The following is a 21,781-nucleotide window of genomic DNA, read 5'->3' on the forward strand; positions in this document are numbered from 1 at the left end:
CCATTCAATATGATCATGGCTAATCATCCAACTTTTGACTGGTACCTGACGAAAAGTGACCAAACAAATCAGAAAATGTAATGCAAATCAGACTATCGTTCACTCTATTCTTCTACACTTCAAATGCTGAACTACCATTATTGTGTTTGGGTTGTTGGTAACATTATAATCACATGCTTGGGAACAACATTCCTACTTAGAGTTCAATAGAGTTGCTTCAGCCTTTATGTTGCTCAACCAGTGAAAAGTATTCGCCCAAATTAAGCTGGAGAGGGTGCAGAAAAGATGCACCAAGATGTTATCAGGCTTGAGTTATGAGAGGCTGGGAACTTCTTTCTCTGGAGCGTAGGAAGGTGAGGAGTGACCATATAGAGATGTTGCTATCTGTTGTCTTGGTATTAGTTCAAAAGTTCAAAGTTCAAAGTAAACTTTATTGTCAATTCAATTATGCAACAGTAGTTACACAGAGGATTGAAATTACGTTTCCCCATACTCCAAATGTGCAGTAATATTAAAAACACAGACAGACAACATACCAATAAAAATAGACAATAGACATTACATTATTTAAAATATTAAAATATTCACAGTGTGCCAAAATGTAGCAAAAACGTTGAGGTATTTTAAAAAGGGTGCAACAATGAAAGGTGCAATATAGAAAAAGTGCAAATTTCGTACTGGAGACATTGAGCCAAAGTTATTTACACAGTTTGTTTGTTTTTGTTTGGGTACATTGGTATCATTGGTGATCAATCTCACCTTGCTGCTGGAATCCATCTGGTCTTGCAACAGAGGTGCAAATAAAATGTGGATCCAACAAATTCTGGCAAAACCCATCCCAAGTATCAGTCAGCAAGTTTCTGATAAGTAAATGACATTTGGTGGCACAATCTATGGCAATTTTCGTCACTTCAATGTTGATTTGTGCAGAAAATCTGTATCTGTCTCTCTCTGGTAATCTAGATGCCTACACTAAAGATAAAGAAAAATTAGGTTAAATTCCATCATTGGAATTCAATTCAATAAATATGTCTTTTTTTCAATTCAAAATGGTATAAATAAAAAACACATCTGATTACCTAACGTCTTCCAGGGATATCGATCTGTAACCCTTACTTTGTCCTGATACATAGCAGCATGATGAACTCTTAACTTGGACCAACTAAATAGAACGTTGTACAGTACAGTACTGCACTTCTTCTTCTCGAGTCCACACACAAGAATATAAGTTGTTCAGCCAGAGGTGAACACACGTCTCGGCATCTGCATCCCCAGGGCAAAGAAGATCATCAAAGACAGCTCCCATCCTGCGTTTGGACTGTTCGACCTGCTGCCCTCTGGAAGGCGCTATAGGTGCATCAAATCCAGGACAAACAGACTCAGGAATAGTTGCTTTCCGAGAATTATAACTACTATAAATTCAAATTCACACATGCACTGACTACACCGCCCAACACGGACTTCCATCTGTATATATGTATATATGTATGTAGCGCCGCAGAATTTGTGCACCTATCCCCCCCCCCCCCCCCATCTCCCTTCTGTTTTTTGTTTTTTTCTGTTTCTTGTTTTTTGTGTTAAATTGTATGTATGCACTGAGTACGAGCAGCTTTCAGTTTCACTGTACATGTATAGTGACAATAAATGGCATATCTATATATCTATCTATACAATGGTGCCAGTCTTGTCGCTTCTTGTGTGTGGTGGTGGAAAGATTGGTGGAGACAGGGCCGTGACGTGAACGCTCTTACCTTGACCCCAGTACGGCACTGAAGTGGGCTCTTTGGCTCACAAAGCCTGTGTCGAACATGATGCCGTTAAATTAAGGGAGGGTCTTTACTGGCTGCACTACTGTGCTGTACAATGTCTAGCCAATCCGTGCTATCTGGTAACTTTGTTTGAATGAGCCCTTATGTCCAAATCAATGCAGCACCCAGAATATCAGCAGTAATCCATGCTTTATTTGTTTGGTTTCTGTGTGCAATGCATGCACTAGTTTAGTTTTGTTTGTAGTTTCGAGATACAGTGTGAAAACAAGCCCTTTAGTCAACCTAGTCTGCGTTGACCAGAGATCCCTGTACACTTACACATTACAATTATACCAAGCCAATTAACCTACATACCTGTACGTCATTGGAGTGTAGGAGGAAACCAGAGAGAACTCACACAGGTTCCATTCTGGTTTGTAGATTGTAGACAAACAGGTTCCATTCTGTTTGCAGGTTGTTTGTTTGTTTTTTGCCCAAAGTCCGCGAGCATTGCCACTTTTCATTTCACCGCACATCCCGTATGTGTATGTGACGAATAGACGTGACTTGACTTGACACGGGAGAACGTACAAACTCTGTACAGACAAGCACCCATAGTCAGGATCAAACCCGGATCTCTGGTGCTGTAAGGCAGCAACTCTACCACTGCGCCACCGTGCCTCCCATACAAAACCCACACGTCTATAGGATGTGGGAAGACACTGAAGCAACTAGAGGAAATCCACGCATTACTCACTACTGACTACAACAAGGAGGAATCCAAGTATACAAGCAATCAATATATAATTAAAGTTATAAAATATTAAGTAACAATGAAAAAGAACAAATGTTATTTTACACAATCATAATAAATATGACAGCATTCTTTTCTTTAACCAACTGGTGCCCTAAAAAAAATACTGAAGAAAAATAAATAAACATGTAGTCCCACAAAAAATGTTCAGTTTAAGTTATTGTCAGGGAAATGTTTTTTTGTTGCACGCTATCCAGCCAGCGGAAAAACAACACATTACAATCGAGCCATTCACAGTTTACAGATACAGGATAAAGGGAATAACGTTTTTGTACAAGATATGTCCAACTTTTTTTTTAAAACCGCAGTGAAAAAGCAAATATGTTATATGGATTTTGCATGCATTTATGACAAGAAGCATGGAAACCATTTCCATTTTAAATCGTCGAAAATGGTAAATTATATTTCCAATGACAGAAGTCAAAGATAGAAGAAAAACACTCTTTATGGCCTCAGAATAGGCCAAAATTAATTAAAAAACTATGGGTATCAAAGTCATTAACTTGTAAAAAGAACCATGCAACAATGTTGTTTTTCTATCTTGTTAATGTTTAGGTGTTGTGTTTTATTTTAAAGAATACAAAAATGTTTGAACCAGTTTAGTTTTATTACAGCTTGGGAGGTCAGTATATAACTAAATTAATCGAATTATGCAGATGCATATACAGATGTTGACATTCTTTAATTAAATTATAACTTCAAGTTCTTAAATGACAGATCTAATAAATGTTAATCATACATGCATTAATCCAGCAACTGAAGAAAACCAATCCACACAGGACATTTCTAAACCTCTCCTGCTCAGGAAGTATTACAATTATTCAAAAGAATTGCTGCAAAATGTTAAATTTGTGCTTAATGCTCAAGTTAAATAGACTAAAAGGTATAAAATCTTTTGACTTTTCTGCGCAGCAATGTGAAAGGTTAAAACTATTTCTCAACAAAACAGTTAAATCACGCGGTTGCTAATTTTTCCTCTTAGTATGAATTTGACTCTTCTGGGACATGAGGGTGATGTCACCCCTTAAACCTTGACCCATTAAAGACCTCAAGTGCATTTAAAAAAAAAAACCCAGATGTCTTACAAAGGCTTGCGACAGGATGAAATTTGGTGCACATTTTGTTGTTAATGTACCGTAATTGAATTTACTTTTTAAAAAGTATATTGACTGCTGGCATTAACGCCCATGTGTTTCGTGTTAAATTTTGTACAGTACAACCTCGTCAAACAATACATCGGAAACTTGCACTTGCAGAAGGCAATTGGTGACTGGGCTTTTAAAAAGGCATGAAGATGTGGCAAAGGAAGAATGAATCAGGACATGACAGCTGGGGTTGTGCGAGAGATGATGAACTTATTACAGTTAATAGACAAAAGGAATAAAACGCGAGCAAATGTTACTCTTCAAACACCATAGTGAATGTTTCACTACAATGTAAGGTTTCATAGTCCAGATAGTAATCCGAGCACCTTCAAGCGGTTTCAGAGGAAAGCACAATGAATTAAGCAAATGCAGCTGATATTGCATCATGCTCCCACAAATTCTTCACTTAATTTCAAGTCAAGGGGCAGCTTATAAGAAAATATCTGAAGTCACATGAGGACTATTCTTGGTATTTGAGTCCTTTAAGATCCAAAAATATTTAAATTCTTATTAGGGTTGATCATCTGAGATGGACTGTCGAGTTGATTGTATTAAGTCACTATTGTTACCTGTGCAAATGAACTTTCCCAGTTTTTAACCTTTCGGTAACTTTATACATATACGTTTGATCCTTAATTTTGCAGAACATTATTTCAGTAAATCTTTGTTTTTGTTTAAAACCTTTTCTAGTATGGCATGGATTTCTTATAAATTGGAATGGCTTTCCTTCCCGTCCATACAGCTGGCAGAATGAAAAGTGGAAACATATATTGTGGCCAAGTTGATTGAAAGGTTACATGAGCTGGAACTTTGATACATGCCCATTGAAACCTTGAAGACGAATAAAACCTTTGATACAAACAAGATGTTAATAAGCAATAGGGGTCTTGGATTTTATAAAACCGTCCCACATTTGATTTATTAGGTTTTAAATGCATTAATTGAATCAATACGGAATGTTTCCTGACAACTAGAAATCGCTTGGGCAGCTTACAACCCAGCGGTATGAAAATTGATTTCTCTAACTTCAAGTAACCCTCTCTCTATGTCCACTACCCACCATAGTTCACTGACTAGTCTCACTGTCCTCCTGATTAATTTTACTGTTTATATGCCTCATTGTCACCATCACCTCAGCCAATAATGAACCATTTTCCATGTCTTTGATCTTCGTCTGCTTTGATCTGTCATTTTCACACCTTGCATTCGCTTTGTAATCCATATCTCCAGTCTCCCTCTCCCCAGCTCTTAGTCTGAAGTAGGGTCGCGACCGGAAACGTCACCCATTCCTTCTCTCCAGACATGCTGCCTGTCCTGCTGAGTTACTCCAGCATTTTGTATCTAACTTCAGTGTAAACCAGTATCTACAGTTCTTTCCCACACAGTAGAAATCTCCATGTCCATCCACTGGTTGTGCTTGTCTGTCCACTGACTAAAGCTAGTTAAGTCAGCATGTACGAGGGAGAGAATTGGAATATAAACATCTTTTCTCTCCTACAATCGGTCAACAAAGGATGTAAAGGGGTTTCCAAGATGGCGGCGCCTCGCGTCAGCGGCCTCTACAGTCCGTCTTTCCCTTTTTTATTTTTGTCCTGTTGAGTGTAGTTTGGTTGTAGTTTATATATTGTTTTTAGGTGTGTGTATGTGGGGGGGGGGGAACTTTTAAATCTCTTCCCTGTACGGGGACCCAACCTTTTCCCTATTGGGTCTCCGTTGTCGTTGGGGCCTAGCACCGTGGAGCGGCCTCCAACCGGAACGACCTGGGGGCTCCAGTCGCGGAGCCTGTGGACCTACCATCGTGGAGCTGGTTGGCTTCGGAGCGTGGAGAGCTGTGGTGGCGCGCTGCTGCGGCCCGACTCCGAAGCATCGGTGGCTCCAGCCGCAGCCCAGTGGACGGTGACATCAGGAGCTCGTGGGTCCCTGGTGGGAGACCGCTTTTCGAAGCTCCCGCAACGGCAACTTCTCCCGCCCAAATTGTGGGGTTGAAAATGACCAGGAGCGGGGCCTTACATCGCCTGGCATGGCTTTAACGGCTGCGGGACTTACCATCGCCCGCTGGGGGCTCCAACGTCAAGACCCGGAGCAGGGCCTTACATCGCCCGGCGCAGCCTTAACAGCCGCGTGACTTGCCATCGGGCTTCAACATCGGGAGTAGAATGGAAAACAGGGGAGAAACAATGACTTTGCCTTCCATCACAGTGAGGACGAGATTCACTGTGATGGATGTTTGTTTGAATTGTGTCAATTGTGTGTCTTGGTTTTTTTTTTTCTCTTTCTTGTTGTATGACTGCAGAAACCAAATTTTGTTTGAACTTCATTTGAGGTTCAAATGACAATACAATTGTATTTTATTGTACTGTATTGAACTTAGAATAGTTCCAAAGATGCTGTGGTGTCCTTTTTAGAAAGGTCATGCCAAAGAATAAAATGCAGTAATTCAACCTGTTTAACCCAAGAATTTAAAATAAAGCAAGTACTTCATGCAGGCAGGGGCGCTGAAAGGACTATTTCTCCAAGGTAATTCTCCCGTCAGATCAAAGGCAGAACACTGGGACAACGTTTGAAGGCATAACTAATGGGATATAGTCACCTTCTTTCCCCATTTGAAATATTAAATTTTTTGAACCCTCTTTATTTCATCAGTTAACTTCCCCCTTGTCCCCAATTTGATGATAGAAGGCCAGCCTCTCTATTATTCTCTATTTTATTCTTTAATTCCCTCCTTATTTCTTTCAGCACAACTAATGAATTATAAAACATTTACGGTTGAATAAAATACAACTGAGCCGCAAACATAACTCAATTACTTAGGTTAAAAAAATGCTTTAAACCATCTGGATAGTTCCAGATAATTGTGGTGAGGAGAGTTCCAGCATATTTAAAAGCATCTCAGTCTTCAGGAAAACATATTTCTTTATCAGTCTCTTTTTATGGAGACAGCATTAGTTTTGGCTTTTACATTTTTAAAGGTTCAAGGCATTCCCATTGATGTAGGCATATAGAAGGAAAGGTGGCACCTATAAAATAATTTTCGCAATGTAATGCACTTGGTATTTTGGCAGTGTATTTTTGCAGAGCGAAATGGGTATGGAAAATGCTATTGGGGTTTGTTATTGTGAAGGATGGTTAAGATGATTTGCTATGGTTTTATAAATGTCCTGTCCAAAAAATAACATATTGAAATTATAGATTATCAGGTGTGCTGGCAGAAAAAAAAAGCATCCCTACAACTGACTTGTATGGTATCCAGTATCAGGATGCATCAAAGCATGGTTTGGGAACAGTTCCATCCAAGAAATCGGGTCGCAGCCCACACCATCACAAAAACCAACCTCCCTTCCATTGACTCCATTTGCACCTCACATGGCCTCGGCAAGGCCACCAGCATAACCAAGGTCAACTCTCACCCTCTTCTTCCCTCTCCCATCAGGCAAGAGGGAAAGAATCCAATTCAATTTCAATTCAACTTTAATGTCATCGCACAAATACAAGTATGAGTACAACGAAATGCAGTTTTGCGTCAGTCCGTAGTAGTTGTACATAAAGAAATTAAAAAAAATAGAAAGAGGGAAGATACAGAATCATCAAAAAATACAGAATAATTAAACAATGGGACCGGAGAAATCTATCGGTGGGACTCCGAGTTCAGCAGTGTGATTGTATTGTTGTAGAAGCTGTTCCTCATCCTACTGGTACGTGACCTGAGGCTCCTGTACCGCCTCCCTGATGGGAGGAGGGCAAACAGTCCATGGTTGGGGTGTGAGGGGTCTTTGATGATCTTCCCAGCCCGTCTCAGACACCGTTTTCGGTGGAGGGCATCCATGGCAGGGAGCGGGCCACCGATGATGTGCTGCGCGGTTTTCACCACCCGTTGTAGTGCCTTCCTGTCCGCAGCAGTGCAGCTGCTGTACCATACCGTGAAGCAGGTGGTCAGGATACTCTCTATGGTACAGCGGTAAAAGTTGGTCAGGATCCGGGGGGACAGGTGAGCTTTCTTGAGCCTCCTCAGGAAGTAAAGGCGCTGCTGTGCCTTTTTGATCAGCTTGGAGGTGTTGAGGGACCAGGACAGATCCTCCGAGATATGTACCCCGAGGAATTTATAGCTGGAGACGCGCTCCACCTCAGTCCCGTTTATATGGGGATAATAATAATAATATGAAGATAAAATGGTCCCTGAATCTGCAACTGTGCAATGCTACATTTGTTACATTTAATGTCCTCTCTTGTCTGTGATCCAATGCTTCTTACAACTCAGACTGTCAAGTCAAGAGAGTTTATTCTCATGTGTCCCTGATAGGAACATGAAATTCTTACTTTGCTTCAGCACAACAGAACATAGTAGGCATTGACTACAAAACAGATCAGTGTGTCCATATAACCATTATATACGTAAATACACACGTGAATAAATAAACTGATAAAGTGCAAGTAACAGATAATGGGTTATTAATGTTCAGAGTTTTGTCCGAGCCAAGTTTAATAGCCTGATGGCTGTGGGGAAGTAACTATTCCTGAACCTGGTCGTTACAGTCTTCAGGCTCCTGTACCTTCTACCTGAAGGTAGCGGGGAGATGAGTGTGTGGTCAGGATGGTGTGGGTCCTTGATGATACTACCAGCCTTTTTGTGGCGGCAACTGCGATAGATCCCCTCGATGGAAGGAAGGTCAGAGCCGATGATGGACTGGGCAGTGTTTACTACTTTTTGTAGTCTTTTCCTCTCCAGGGCGCTCAAGTTGACGAACCAAGCCACGATGCAACCGGTCAGCATGCTCTCTACTCTGCACCTGTAGAAGTTAGAGAGAGTCCTCCTTGACAAACCGACTCTCCGTAATCTTCTCAGGAAGTAGAAGCACTGATGTTACAGAGAAAGGTTGAATAAGTTAGGTCTTTATTCTCTGGAGCGCAGAAGGTTAAGGGGGGACTTGATAGAGGTTTTTAAAATGATGAGAGGGATAGACAGAGTTGATGTGGACAAGCTTTTCCCTTTGAGAATAGGGAAGATTCAAACAAGAGGACATGACTTCAGAATTAAGGGATAGAAGTTTAGGGGTAACATGAGGGGGAACTTCTTTACTCAGAGAGTGGTAGCGGTGTGGAATGAGCTTCCAGTGGAAGTGATGGAGGCAGGTTCGTAGGTATCATTTAAAAATAAATTGGATAGGCATATGGATGAGAAGAGAATGGAGGGTTATGGTATGAGTGCAGGCAGGTGGGACTAAGGGAAAAAAGTTGTTCGGCACGGACCTGTAGGGCCGAGATGGCCTTTTTCCATGCTGTAATTGTTATATGGTTATATGATGTGCTTTCTTTATAATTACATCAGTGTTCTCTGACGGCGATCTTGAAGTAGGTGGCCACATTTATCTTCACACGCTTATCCACATTCTATGAATAGCTAAAGCTTCCATTTTATAATGCAACTGAAATTATACTATTAGCTCAGCCCTGTGGCATATTGTTAGTTTTCGTTTTTAATTTAAGTTTTAGAGATACAGCGAAGAAAGCAAGCTCCTCGGCCCACCGTGTTTGCGCCGACCAGCAATCCCCGCACACTTACACTACCCTACACACACTAAGGACAATTTACAATTATTCCAAGCCAATTAACCTACAAACCTGAATGGCTTTTGGAGTGTGGGAGGAAACTGGAGATTCTGGAGAAAACCCATGCAGGTCACGGGGAGAACGTACAAACTGCATACAGACAGCACCCGTAGTCAGGATCAAACCCGGGTCTCTGGCGCTGTAAGGCAGCAACTCTACCGCTGCGCCACTGTGCAGCCCTGACAGTTACTGAAAAATCCCCTTAATAATTTATACAGCCGGCAACAGATTGGGCCCGGAGGCCAAATGCTTCAATTAAAAGCACCAAACTGCAAAACCCATATAATAATTAGACTGATTTTGATTTCTGTTCCATTTATTGTGTTTCATTCCACTGCCAAGTTATTGAAAATAACTTACATACTAGTTTAATATTCATCTGGGACAATCCTGAGTAGCCCACAGTCAATCTTCCCAGAGTATGTACAATCAATTTTAAATGGATGGTCACAAGCTAATTATGTTCCCAGATTGCCCACAGGTATCATCAAATGCAGTTGGCATTCTTCCAAGGTTAACATACAAACTGGAAGGGTAAAGGATTATTTAAACCATCGAGTTCCCTTTTCCTGTTTCAGACTCACGTTGTGATCTTTTTCTTTGTGTTACATCTGGGTTGCAATATCCATGTCCATTTGCACCCTGGTGCACCATTCAGGCGTCTGGGAATGGGTGAGCAGTTTCTCTACTAAAACGGATCAATTGTGACAAGTATATCATTGGTGCCCAGTACACTTTGCAGGCCCCAAATTGTAAAGTGTGGGCTTAAAGAGCAAAGAAAGTATTTCAGACAGGCACTACACAGTTGTAGCTAGCGTTACCAATTGTCCTTCATGGGACCATTGCCTAAAAAGCAGGCTTGATAATTGAGTTTATGTACCAGAAGGATGAAGAGAAATAAATATTAACATCATACTGACACAAGAATGGGATGTAATAATCGGGCAACACTTTACTACAATGGGAACAACATTTGAGAGATGGGAAATGAGCGGGAATAAAAAAAATACTATTTAACAACAATGTAAGGATAATATTTTTCCCGTTATTAAATAGGCAAACAATTTATCTTCGCAAAGAGTCAGAATCGTTTTAATAGGGTAGTGTAATTTTTAATAACCATATAACCATATAACAATTAGAGCACGGAAACAGGCCATCTCGGCCCTACAAGTCCGTGCCGAACAATTTTTTTTTTCCCTTAGTCCCACCTGCCTGCACTCACACCATAACCCTCCATTCCCTTCTCATCCATATGCCTATCCAATTTATTTTTAAATGATACCAATGAACCTGCCTCCACCACTTCCACTGGAAGCTCATTCCACACCGCTACCACTCTCTGAGTAAAGAAGTTCCCCCTCATGTTACCCCTAAACTTCTGTCCCTTAATTCTGAAGTCATGTCCTCTTGTTTGAATCTTCCCTATTCTCAAAGGGAAAAGCTTGTCCACATCAACTCTGTCTATCCCTCTCATCATTTTAAAGACCTCTATCAAGTCCTCCCTTAACCTTCTGTGCTCCAGAGAATAAAGACCTAACTTATTTAACCTATCTCTGTAACTTAGTTGTTGAAACCCAGGCAACATTCTAGTAAATCTCCTCTGTACTCTCTCTATTTTGTGGACATCCTTCCTATAATTGGGCGACCAAAATTGTACACCATACTCCAGATTTGGTCTCACCAATGCCTTGTACAATTTTAACATTACATCCCAGCTTCTATACTCAATGCTCTGATTTATAAAGGCCAGCATACCAAAAGCTTTCTTTACCACCCTATCTATATGAGATTCCACCTTCAACGAACTATGCACGGTTATTCCTTAATGGCTTTAAACTACAAGGCATAGGATAAAGGTGAAAGGGGGAAAAAAAAAGAGATCAGAGGGCGGAGGTTATGGAAGGAGTTACCAGATGGGATGCTAAAGGCAGGTATAATTACAATATTTAAAGGACATTTGGGTAGATACTTGGATAGGCTGGGGGTAAATTCATATGGGACCTAATGCAGGCAATTGTGAGTAGCATGGATAGGCATGACAGTCAGTATGAGTGAGTTGCGCTGAAGGGCTCATTAATGTGGTGTAGATCTCCATAAGTCCATTACTATTATATTTACTTCTTTATAATGCAGACATTCGGGAGACACAAAAGTTAACATGAAAAAATCACTCAAAGTCAAATCATTACATTGAATAATGTTTCCTAAATCTATATCTGTGCATAAATATATCAAGTTCACCTAGTCTAATTCATTTGGTAAATTAAGTAAAGAAAAATGTGACATAATATCCAAAATTTAAGATCCAGAAATATGTTGGAAAAATCAAACCCAAGTCAAATCTCCAGAATGTTAAGTTTGGGCAGATAAAGTTTTACCTGGGGAATTATTCGAATTACACGTAATAATTCAAGTAGAATTATTTTTGAGGCGATACTTAATTAAACTTTCCCGCTAAACGTACCAATTGTGAACAATTTGCAGCTTTGAAACATTCCAAACTTTCCAAAAGATTTACATTGCAGTAGCATAAAAACTAGTTCTGAACGTTGTGTAGACACTGAGACGCACAGGTCAAATCTAATAACTTCAGGTGATTTCCACATATTGAAAATATGGTTGTTTACTCAGTATTTCTTTACTACTTTGCTTCATCCACTGAACAAAGAAAATATTTTACTTAAGTTCCAACTCAATCCACTACGAGCAGAAATGCACCACAAATAGTACACTGTCAAATTAAACTGGGTTCCTCTTCAACTCCGATTACATTCAAAACGCAAGTCATGTCAGTGGCCTCCAGAGATTGCACGGATAAATAAGAAGAACATTTTGTTCGTAGTAATCACAGACCAAATTGTGTCCACCGTACTAAAAATTTTATTTTTTGACTTCTGTTTTCAAAGATAACCAGGAATTGGCAAGCATCAAAACCAACATGTAATATTCAGCCCAAGAAAAACTTATTTTTCTTTGCGAGCAATTGCATAACACAGGTCAATCTGATTAAGTGAAATCATAAACAATTATCAATCTTCATAACATGTCATTTACCTGGAGCAATACTTCACTGGGACATCACTTTGCATGTTCTCATCGTCACCATGTGAATTTCCCCTTGGTACATCGGTTTCCTCCCACATCCCAAAGACCTGCTGGGAAGTTAATTTTGGCTACTCTAAATGATTCCTAATGTAGGTAGGTGGTGGAAGAATCAGGAGCAAGTTGATATGTGAGAGAGGAAATAATTGGGGCGACGGGGCTGATGAGAATGTAATAAATTGGCATAGATTTGATGGGTTGAGAGCCTTCTGTGGCAAGAGATACGTATGTGACATAATCTGCTTGATTTCAAGTGACCACAGCAACTAATAAGAGTTCAAGAGAGTTTATTGTCATGTGTCCCAGATAGGACAATAAAAGTCTTGCTTTGCTTCAGTGCAACAGAATATTGTAGGCATATATAAATACAGAACAGATCAGTGTGTCCATATACCATTGAATATACATATATACACACATAAATAAGCAGATAAAGTGCGATAGGCTATTAAAGTTCAGATTTTTGTTTGTATAATTGACACATATGCGTAATGCAAGAATTTTCTTGAATATTGTGTCACTGTCACATCCAGCAAAGAAACTAAAAAGTGTTTTGCTCGTCATAATTAAGTGTACTTAGAGATACAGCATGGATGTATAGAGACACAACGAGCAGCCCGTACTACGGCCCACCAAATCCACGCCAACTATCTATCACCCATTCACACTAGATCTATGTTATTACACTTTCCCATCCACTCGCTACACACTAGGGGGAAATTTACAGAGGGCCGATTCACCTACAAACGAGCAAGTCTTTGGGATGTGGAAGGAGACCAGAGCACCCGAAGGAAACTCACGCCCTCACAGGGAGAAAATGCAAACTCCACACAGACAGTACCCAAGGTCAGGATCAAACCCGGATCTCTGGCGCTGTGAGGCAGCAGCTCTACCAGTTGCAAGACTGTGTAATCTTAATAAAACCATAACACCTGATCGCCTGTCAAGCTGATTCCCCCTCTACATTGCTAACAATCAGCTATTGCATTAATTAAGACCAATGCAACTTCATTGATGTTTTATACTAGGCTTGTATTCACTGGAGTTTAGACGGCGGGACCTGGAGCAGCGACTGTGGGACCAGAAGCTGGGGCAGCGACCTGGAGCTGGGGCATCGGCCCGGTGCGGAGACTGCAGGATCTGGAGCTGGGGCGGCGACCTGGAGCTGGGGCGGCGACCTGGAGCTGGGGCGGCGGCCCGGAGCTGATGCTGTGGCGGGCTGTCTCGGAGCGGGGATGGCGTTCCGGCTATCGGCAGCGGCGACATCACCACGGAGGTCCGCTGGACTGGAGAGCGGCATCTCCGGCCTGGATCGACCGCCTCAGCGCAGAGGGAGAACAAGGAGGGAAGAGATGGAAACTAAGACTTTGCCTCCATCACAGTGAGGATGTGCTTGGTGAACTCACTGTGGTGGATGTTTAATTGGTGTTTATTGTATGTTTTGTTATTATTGTTTCTGTGTATGACTGCAGGCAACATAGTTTCGTTCAGACCGTAAGGTCTGAATGACAATAAAGGATCTATCTATATCTATGAGGAGGGATTTTATAGAAACATATAAAATTATCAAAGGACTGGACAAGTTAGATGCAGGAAAAATGTTCCCAATGTTGGGCGAGTCCAGAACCAGGGGCCACAGTCTTAGAATAAAGGGGAGGTCATTTAAGACTGAGGTGAGAAAAAACTTTTTCACCCAGAGAGTTGTGAATTTGTGGAATTCCCTGCCACAGAGGGCAGTGGAGGCCAAGTCACTGGATGGATTCAAGAGAGAGTTAGATAGAGTTCTAGGGGCTGATGGAGTCAAGGGATATGGGGAGAAGGCAGGCACGGGTTATTGATAGGGGACGATCAGCCATGATTACAATGAATTGCGATGCTGGCTCGAAGGGCCGAATGGCCTCCTCCTGCACCTATTTTCTTTGTTTCTACCTTTCTAAGTTTGAATAAGGGCTGACGTTAAATGTGCTTCAAAGTACAGATAGAACCTACAAAGTGTAGGTATGTTGCAAAACCTACCTTCAGCGGCGCTGCAGGTCTGTCGCTGCCCGTGTGCGCGATTTTGGCGCCTTTGAGAGGGGGACGGGTTTAAAACACGATTTTCTCTAGGCTATTCAAATCGAGGTTGTTCATCCTACTTAGTTGCTGACGAAAAATCGCTGCGAGGTTAGTTCGCTGCAGGTATTTTAAAACTTAATTGGTTAATTTAATTGTTATAGTAAGTTAAAAATCATCCTCTAAACCCGCGACTGCCGACAACGAGATGGATCTCATGCAGGGGACAACGGAAGGTAGGTTGTTTATTTTTACGCTTCTTACGATCCCTTTATACAAAGTTTTATGTTGCGAGTAGCTAATTTGGGGCCCCATTAAATCCATTAAATTAGCAGTATTTTTCTGGGCACATGGGGTACAAATCCACCGCAATGGGAACGTTCCAAACCAGCGCGTTCCACAGAGTTCCACAGGATCCCACTCGAAAGCTGATTTAAATGGCCATTAATTTACAGCAATTGAACACTAAATTCCTTCCATTTGTCCTATAAATTAATGTAAATGAGATTTAAAAATCATGTTTTATCGTGAATTCTTTGTGAATGTTATTTGGACACTTAGGCTATTTAAAAATGTTAATCTTTTCTTAAGAAATGGATAGATGTTTAGATCTAGTAATTGAAGTTTGGAATTAGCTACAATTGGGTAACTAACTAATTATATGCTTTAATTTCAGGTCATCCAAGTAAGATTGTTTCATATTTGTTTGAGAATGCTTCAATCTATAATAACTGAAAATGTCTTTCAGTTCTCTTAATTTTTAATAAAGTTATGGGCTTTTGACTGTCCTCGATCACAGCTTTTGAGTTAAGTCAATGGAAAAGCAATAGGGAACAAGATGCTAATTTCCGAGTATGAAGATGGCCATAACTTTTTTAATACTGAAGATATGAAAGTGAATTAGGTGTCAAATTAAACTTCTTTTTATGCTTTATCCAATGGGATAAATTGCAGATGATTTTTAAAATCTCAAAATGTTGTAACATTACTACAAAGTGTTTTGTGCCTATTTTGGATCACAGACATAATTATTCTCTAATATGAGCATGATATTGCCTTAAGTGAATTAAATTTCTCTGCAATAAATTAGATTTAACTTGACTAAAGAATGAAATTGAGATCTCCAAATTGAGATTTTATTTGTTGACTTGTTTTACAATGAACGATAAGATAAGATATTTAGTTTAGTTTAGAGATAGAGGGGTTATGGGGAGAAGGCAGGAGAATGGGGATAGGAGGGAGAGATAGGTCAGCCATGATTGAATGGCAGAGCAGACTTGGGCCGAATGATTGCTCTTATCATGGCTTAGAGCAGTCAACTTGCATTGACCCCAAAGTGCTTCACATAATTACATTACATTTACACAGGCAAAGGTGGGTGAAGTGTCTTGCCCCAAGGACACAACGACAGTATGCACTCCAAGCGGGATTCGAACCGACTACCTTCCGGTCACCAGCCGAACACTTAGCCCATTGCGCCATCTCTGTCGTCCCGACATGATACAGCATGGAAACAGGCCCTTCGGCCCACTGAGTGTAACTTCTTAACCACTCCCCACACGTTAGGGGCGATTCACAGAAGCCAATCAACCTACAAATCACATATCTTTGGGATGTGGGTGGAAACCTGAACATGCAAAGGAAATTCACACAGTCACGAGGAGATCGAGCAAACTCCACACAGACAGAACCTGAGGTCAGGATTGAACCCAGGTCTCTGTCTCTGTCGCTATCAGTCACCAGCTTTACTGGGTGCATCACTGTACTATATAGAAACATGATAAACCCTAGAGAGGGCAATTGGGTATTGTCTTTCTGCTGACTGGTTAGCACGCAACAAAAGCTTTTCACTGTACCTCGGTACACGTGACAATAAATTAAACTTATCTAAACTAAAGAGGACAGTAAAAGTCTTTAAAATACATAGACAAGCTGGATGAATGGGTCGACATGTGGGAAATAACATTTAACACAGAGAAATTGTAAGTGGAACACTTTAGCCAATTATCCCTTATCTGCCCAAACTAGCCTATCTGTCTCTCTGTTAGAAACATAGAAAACAGGTGCAGGAGGAGGCCATTCGGCCCTTCGAGCCATTCATTGTGATCATGGCTGATCGTCCCCTATCAATAACCCGTGCCTGCCTTCTCCCCATATCCCTTGACTCCACTAGCCCCTAGAGCTCTATCTAACTCTCTCTTAAATCCATCCGGTGACTTGGCCTCCACTGCCCTCTGTGGCAGGGAATTCCACAAATTCACAACTCTCTGGGTGAAAAAGTTTTTTTCTCACCTCAGTCTTAAATGGCCTCCCCTTTATTCTAAGACGGTGGCCCCTGGTTCTGGACTCACCCCACATTGGGAACATTTTTCCTGCATCTAGCTTGTCCAGTCCTTTTATAATTTTATATGTTTCTATAAGATACCCCCTCATCCTTCTAAACTCCAGTGAATACAAGCCTAGTCTTTTCAATCTTTCCTCATATGACAGTCCCGCCATCCCAGGGATCAATCTCGTGAACCTACGCTGCACTGCCTCAATCACAAGGATGTCCTTCCTCAAATTAGGAGACCAAAACTGTTCTGACGTCTTTAGTCTGTTCTCCTTCCCTCTTGGTTCCTGAGTTCCATAGGAAAGGCCTAGCATCTTGAAAATTGCTCCTTTAACAGACACTTGGACAGATACATGGATCGGAAACATTTGGAAGGATATGGTCCGCACACCAGCAAGTGGGATTAGGTTGGATAGGCAACATTGGCATGGACAAGTTGGTCTGAAGGGCATGTTAACATGCTGTACAGCTCTGGGCATTGTTCCTAAATTTCACCAATTAAAAAGTAAAACTATCCTAGATTAAAATAGATGATGTGTTTCTTTGTTGTGAACGCGACCATTCCCTTGGTTTAAAAGTACCTCTGATCAGTCATCCTAATCTTCCTCTGATATTATGTCTATCTCTGGTTTATTTAGACTTTCCCGCTGACCTTTTTCTTTCTCTCTTCTGTATCTTCCCTAATCTGTCCAAACCAATCTCCGCTGTCTCTCTGTTCCGACTTATTGAGTCTGTTCAAGCCTAGTTCCTGCGTACAAAAGAAAAGGCCTAGTAACTTTCTATCTTCTCCGAGAAGGAAGTGTGCAGCAAAGAGTTTTGTCCCGTGAGTTCTAGCAATTAATTTCCACCATGGAAAGAGTGCTGGCAGGTTATTTGGGTGGAGCTGGTAGACAGATCTCTGTGCCCCAGAGGTTTGATTCTCTCATGCAATTACAAGTCAAAGTCATCTAAAGCGATTGTTCACACTAAAACTAAAGGTAGTTTGAACTGCAGGCAACAACTATCATCAGTCAACTGCATGGAATTGCAGACAATGACTATTTGCATGCAGCTGCATGGAAATGCGGTCAATGACTATTTGCATGCAGCTGCATGGAACTGCAGGCAATGACTATTTGCATGCAGCTGCATGGAACTGCATGCAATGACTATCATCTATCATCAGCTACCATCATTAGGAAGAAGGTACAAGAGTCTGAAAACCATAACCACCAGGCTCAAGAACAGCTTCATCCCAGCAACCATCAGGCTCTTGAACAAAGTTCAACACAAACCACTAGTCCAGCAGCTATGATCTATGTATTTAGTTGCACTAAGGACATTGGTTTTGCATTATTGTGGTTACCTCGTATTACTGCTATTGTATAATTGATAATGAAATATTTATTTGGGCCTCATTGCGTAACTGGGCCCGCTGTACTGCAGCAAGTAAGAATATCACTAGTCCATTGCCGGTACACATGCCAATTAAACACCCTTGACTCTTGTTGAATGAATAATGGCAGCTTCCATGTGTTTTAATGTAAAGTTGACATTCCTAAATCTGTTGAATCAGCAACTCACCCATTGATTTTCTTCAGTTACTGTATTTACATAACTGACAGGATTAGCTGCTCTTCATCCCATCACTGTATGAGGAGGCTTCCAATGTTAAACACTGAGTATAGTTTAGAAGAGCACTTCATTATCTGTTATGCATTTTGAGTTACCTTATGGTTATGAATGGCACTAGACTAATGTAAATCTTCATCACTATGTTATATCTACACTTGCAAGAGCAGACAGAATTAATGTCAACATCATCATATAGTGTGTGGTGACATAAATATGGAACTCTAGATAAAAACACAAAGTCTGTAAAAGGCACAAACAATGCCCATGCCCCCCTGTAATTGAATATAACATCTTATTCACTACTTTTAACAAAAAAGCTGCATGTCATAGAGCCTCTAAAGTCCCATATGTGGTCCAAATGTCATTTGATTGATATAAATGTAAGGAGATTGAAATGTAGAGCTCACAACATTGCAATGAAATAAGAACCAACATTGTGCCCTCTGGTGTTGTGGAAATGTGATACTTATCCAATTTCTTTCTTTTTATCTTATTTTTCTTTGCAATATGTTTCACAACCTCAGGCCGGCACAGAGGTAGAGTCGCTGCCTTACGGTACCAGAGACCTGGGTTCAATCATATGCCTTACAGCATCAGAGATCCGGGTTCGATCATGACTACTGGGGATGTTTGTATGGAGTTTATATGTTCTCTCCGGGACCTCGTGGGTTTTCGCCAGGTGCTCTGGTTTCCTTCCGCACTCCAAGGACGTACAGGTTTGTAGGTTAATTGGCCTCTGTTAAAACAAATTGTGAATTGTCCCTAGTGTGTGTAGGATAGTGCTAGTATGCAGGGATCGCTAATCGGCACAAACTCGTTGGGCTGAAGGGCCTGTTTCCACGCTGTATCTCTAAACTAACCAACTCAAGGTTTTTCAGACGGTCACGTTCTTTCATTTTGTAGATGTTTTTGATAATGTAAGATTGGTTGAAATGTCAGAACAATATCTGATAATTTACTCTCATTCGCCAAGCATTTGTGAGTCCAGATGCTTGTTTTAAATCGAAGATAGACGCAAAAAGCTGGAGTAACTCAGCTGGACAGGCAGCATCTCTGAAGAGAAGGAATGGGTGACATTTTGGGTCGAGACCCTTCTTCAGACTCTGAAGAAGTCTGAAGTAGGGTTTCGACATGAAACGTCACCCTTTCCTTCCCTCCATAGATGCAGCCTGTCCTGCTGAGTTACTCCAGCTTTTTGAGTCTTTTAAATATTGTTACTGTACCTACCTCGATCGCCTCCTCTGGCAGTTTGGTCCAAATACCCACCACCATCTACAGTATGTGAAAAAGTTGTCACTCCATATAACCATATAACAATTACAGCACGGAAACAGGTCATCTCGGCCCTACAAGTCCGTGCTGAACAACTTTTTTTCCCTTAGTCCCACCTGCCTGCACTGATACCATAACCCTCCATTCCCTTCTCATCCATATGACTATCCAATTTATTTTTAAATGATACCAATGAACCTGCCTCCACCACTTCCACTGGAAGCTCATTCCACACCGCTACCACTCTCTGAGTAAAGAAGTTCCCCCTCATGTTACCCCTAAACTTCTGTCCCATAATTCTGAAGTCATGTCCTCTTGTTTGAATCTTCCCTATTCTCAAAGGGAAAAGCTTGTCCACATCAACTCTGTCTATCCCTCTCATCATTTTTAAAGACCTCTATCAAGTCCCCCCTTAACCTTCTGCGCTCCAGAGAATAAAGACCTAACTTATTCAACCTATCTCTGTAACTTAGTTTGTTGAAACCCAGGCAACATTCTAGTAAATCTCCTCTGTACTCTCTCTAGCATTCGTTGACATCCTTCCTATAATTGGGCGAAAAATTGTACACCATACTCCAGATTTGGTCTCACCAATGCCTTGTACAATTTTAACATTACATCCCAGCTTCTATACTCAATGCTCTGATTTATAAAGGCTAGCATACCAAAAGCTTTCTTACCACCCTATCTATATGAGATTCCACCTTCAAGGAACTATGCACGGTTATACCCAGATCCCTCTGTTCAACTGTATTCTTCAATTCCCTACCATTTACCATGTACGTCCTATTTTGATTTGTCCTGCCAAGGTGTAGCACCTCACATTTATCAGCATTAAACTCCATCTGCCATCTTTCAGCCCATTTTTCCAAATGGCCTAAATCACTCAAGTTCCCTCAATGACGTCCCTCAAGTTCATATTAAATCTTGACCAGCTCACTTTAAACCTATGGCTGAATATGGCCTCACCAAAGTAGTGTGCAACTATAACATAATGTCCATGCTTCTAATACTGAATACTCTGACTGATGAAGATCAAAATACCGAAAGCCTTCTTGATATCCGTGACACCACTTTTAGAGAAAAATGTACTTGCATTCCCAGATCCCACTGCTCTACAACATTACCCAGGGCCCAACAATATACAGTGAAGGTCCTGTCTAGATTTAACGTGCCAAAATGCAGCAACACACATTAACCATTCCTTAGTGCAGCTGATCAGGATCCTGCTGTAAATTATGTTGAGCATCTTTGCTACCTTATACAAAAACATTACCTTCGCTTCTCCCTTCTCTGCACCCGATGGTGCCTGACCTGCTGGGAATATCTAGCATTCTTTGTTTTGATTTCATTTCCACTATCAGCATTTTTTTCCTTTCTGGATATGTTTGTTGGTACAATTGTTGGTATCATGTTGGAATCAAGGGATATGGGGAGAAGGCAGGCAAGGGATATTGATTGGGGACGATCAGCCATGATCACAATGAATGGCGGTGCTGGTTCAAAGGGCCAAATAGCCTCCTCTTGCACCTATTATCTGTTTCTATTTGATTTTAGGTTCCATTTAGTGCCTGCTGTCTTGGTTCCCGTTAGGAATCCAACATTTTCTCTCACACCAATAATCTTTTCCAAATGTGATCCCGCTACTGGCCACGTCTTCCCATCTCCACCCCTTTCTGCTTCCGCAGAGGCGGTTCCCACCGAAACTCCCTGGTCAACTCGTCCCTTCCCACCCAAACCAACCCCTCCCCGGGTACTTTCCCCTGCAACCGCAGGAGATGCAACACCTGTCCCATTACCTCCCCCCTCGACTCCATCCATGGACCCCAACAGTCTTTTCAGGTGAGGCAAAGGTCAACTTGTACCTCCTCCAACCTCATCTACTGTATCCGCTGTTCTAGGTGTCAACTTCTCTACATCGGTGAGACCAAGCTCCGACTCGACGATCATTTTGCTAAATATCTCCGGTCAGTCCACCTTAACCTACCTGATCTCCCGGTTGCTCAGCACTTCAACTCCCCCTCCCATTCCCAATCTGTCCTGGGCCTCCTCCATTGTCAGGGTGAGGCCCAGTGCAACTTGGAGGAACAGCACC

The sequence above is a fragment of the Leucoraja erinacea genome, chromosome 14 (genome assembly GCF_028641065.1).
Source record: "Leucoraja erinacea ecotype New England chromosome 14, Leri_hhj_1, whole genome shotgun sequence".
Lineage (NCBI taxonomy): Eukaryota > Metazoa > Chordata > Chondrichthyes > Rajiformes > Rajidae > Leucoraja > Leucoraja erinaceus.